The sequence below is a fragment of the Dermacentor silvarum genome, chromosome 3, assembly GCF_013339745.2.
Source record: "Dermacentor silvarum isolate Dsil-2018 chromosome 3, BIME_Dsil_1.4, whole genome shotgun sequence".
NCBI lineage: Eukaryota > Metazoa > Arthropoda > Arachnida > Ixodida > Ixodidae > Dermacentor > Dermacentor silvarum.
The window spans coordinates 5,733,046-5,736,494 of record NC_051156.1 but is presented as its reverse complement, the minus strand read 5'-3'; positions in this window follow the sequence as shown (position 1 = coordinate 5,736,494).

Here is a 3,449-nt window from a genome sequence, read left to right as displayed (position 1 = left end):
AATGACGATCGTCGCAGCTGTGGAAGAACATTTCGGGAGGTCAAAACATGTCCGAATGGATTGGGCTTGTACGCTCTGTAGTACCAGCAGATTAGTCTTACAGGTGTTGGACAAGATTCGAAGACTGTATTGAATAAATCCGAGAGATAGTGCCGTGTATAGCTGTAACATGGAGCGCAAGGATGGTCCCCATGATTTTCCAGCTATGAACTTAAACATATTCTCAATACAAATGAGCTTTTTCGTTATGTAGTAGACATGGGGACTCCAGGTTAAGTCCCGATGCACACTAACGCCTAAGAACATGTAAGTTTGCTTATATGCAATTGGCTGGCCCTCGATGCGGACCGGTTAGAAAGACATCGGTTTTTGGTGTAAGTGCCACTAGTGCACATTTCTCCGTATATATGTCAGACCTTGTCGGCGAAGATATGCTGCTTTCTGTATTCTGACGCGCACTTCTGGACGTGTCATGCCGCACGCCCACATGCAAATATCATCGGCGTAGAGCGAGATATTACCTGTCTGCGGTAGCGTTTCGGTGAGCCCCACTACAACGAGGTTGAAAAGAGTCAGACTCAACATTCTGCCTTGTGGGACACCACAACTGGAAATATATTGCAACACACAGTTGGTTAAAGTTAGTTTAATTGATTTACTTTGGGCGAACTTGTGCCCCACAAACAGTTAAACAAGAGTCTCGCTCCAATGTGCACGGTCTTGTCACAAGCGTTCCACACGTCTTCTTCTTCGTGTCCCGCCAGACGATCTCTTGCTCCGATCGCACGTGCCTCGTGTGCACGTGTTGGCCGCTTCGCTGCTGCGATCTTTCGTACGCAGCAACACATGGACGAGCACAGGAGACGGCTGGCGCGCGAGATTTGAAGGCACCTTGTGCCATTGTCCCCTTTCCAAGGATGCATCGTCCCGATGCTTATAAAGAAGGCGGCGGTTTCCAGGCTGTCATTCGGAAAGCGTGTTGGCCAATTATCTGTTATTTTCTGTCGTAGTAGGGTTTCATTCGGACGACATTAACGACTTGGGTGCGATGCCGCCGTCGTGAAGAGGTTACTTGACCTTCTGGAAGAACTTCGTAGTTCAAGGGGCTACGTCGGCGAATTATCCTGTACGGGACAAAATAACGACGAAGAAGCTTTTCAGATAGGCCGCCCATCCGTACAGGAGTCCAAACCCTTACCGTATCTCAAGGTGCGTAGTGGACGTCTCTTCGTCGCAAGTTATACCGATTCGCATCGGTTTGCTGTTGCTGCTGAATGCGGTGTCGCGCCAGCACCGTGCCTCTTCAGCTCTTTCTGTGAAGTCGCTGATATTATGGTCATTTTCCGAGGTCTCGTCTACAGGTAGCATTGCATCTAAGGGTGTGGTGACGGTCCGGCCAAAAACGAGTTGGAAAGGTGTCATTCGAGTCGTCTCTTGCACTGCGGTATTGGATGCAAATGTTGCGTATGGTAGGATCTTGTCCCATGTTCGGTGCTCCATGTCCACGTATATTGATAAGATATCAGTCAGCGTTCTGTTGAGTCGTTCAGTCAGTCGATTTCTCTGCGGATGATATGCGGTGGTTTTTCTGTGACTGGTGTGCGTCAGTTTCATAATGGACTGTGTAAAACGCGCAGTTAATATGGTTCCACGGTCCGTGATCAGAACTTTAGGAGCGCCATGCCGTAGCACTATGTGCGTGACAAAAAATTCAGCTACTTCAACGGCTGTTCTCTTAACAAGAGACCCTGTCTCGGCATATCGAGATAGGTAGTCAGTTGCAACCACGATCCACCGCTTTCCTGACGACGATGTAGGAAAGGGGCCAAGTAAGTCCATTCCCACATTTGCAAATGGAATTTCCGGTGGCTGTATGGGTTGTAGGAGACCTGCTGGCTGCAATGGTGGCATTTTACGTCTTTGGCAATCCCGGCAGGTTCTCACATAGTGTTGCACAGAATTCAACAACTTTGGCCAGTAATACTTCGTACGGATGCGTGCGAAGGTTCTGCTCCCTCCTAAGTGTCCTGCTGATGGGTCATCGTGGCACGCTTCCAATATCTCTGGGCGTAACTTTGAAGGTACGACAAGCAGAAATGTCTCAGCACTATGTTCAAAATTTCTTCTGGACAGGACGTTAATCTTCAGTACGAACGACGACAAGCTGCGGATAAAAGCTGATGGAACGTCGAAAGCGTGTCCTTCTAGGTGATCAATGAGCAGACGTAACTCCGCGTCAGAGTGCTGATGCTTCGCCATTTGCGATGATGTCACAGCACCTAGGAACGGGCGATCCTGTTCATCTTCAACAGGTGTAGATTTCGTGGATTCAAGCGGTGCACGCGACAAGCAATCAGCATCACTGTGCTTGTGACCGGACTTGTATACGACCGTTATATCGTATTCCTGCAGTCGCAGGCTTCATCTTGCAAGCCGTCCAGATGGGTCTTTAAGATTGGCCAGCCAGCACAACGAATGATGGTCGCTGATAGCTCGAAGTGGTCTGCCATATAAGTATGGTCTGAACTTGCTGAAGGCCCATATCATGGCGAGGCATTCTTTTTCTGTCGCTGAGTAGTTCACCTCAGCTTTTAAAAGAGTACGACTAGCATACCCAATCACTCGTTCCTCCAATCTGCCACTGAATGAGGACGGCCCCGAGGCCTAAATTACTTGCGTCTGTGTGGATATCAGTCTCGGCTTCCTGGTCAAAATGCGCAAGAATGGGATTATTCTGAAGACGCGTTCGTAGTTTATTGAAGGCATTCTCCTGTTCACTTGACCAGACGAAAGGTATGTCTTCTTTTGTTAGCCGCGTTAGCGGTTCGGCAATCCTTGAAAAATTTTTCGTGAAGCATCTGTAGTAGGCGGAGAGACCTAAGAATCGCCTAACGGCCGTTTTGTCGGTTGGTTTTGGAAATTTTTCAACAGCCGCAGTGTTCTCAGGGTCTGGGCGAATGCCTTCTGAACTGACGACATGGCCAAGGAAAAGGAGCTCGTGAAAGCCGAAATGGCATTTCTGCGGTTTTATCGTCAAACCTGCTGATCTAATAGCTTTCATCACAGCCCACAGTCGTTCTACATGCTGCTCGAAGGTAGCAGAAAAAACCACGACATCATCCAGATAAACGAGACAGGTTTGCCATTTCAGACCGGTGAGCAGAGTCCACCATCCGCTGAAATGTTGCGGGTGCGGAACAAAGGCCAAACGGAAGTACTTTGAGCTCGTATAGTCCGTCTGGCGTCACAAATGCCGTCTTTTCGCGATCTCGTTCGTCCACTTCTATCTGCCAGTTACCATTTTTGAGGTCTAGGCAGGAAAATAATTTTGAATCTCGTAGTCTATCTAGAGTGTCATCGATTCTTGGAAGTGGATAAACATCCCGCTTGGTGACGGCGTTCAGCTTCCGGTATTCTATGCAGAAGCGCAAGGTCTGGTCTTTTTTCTT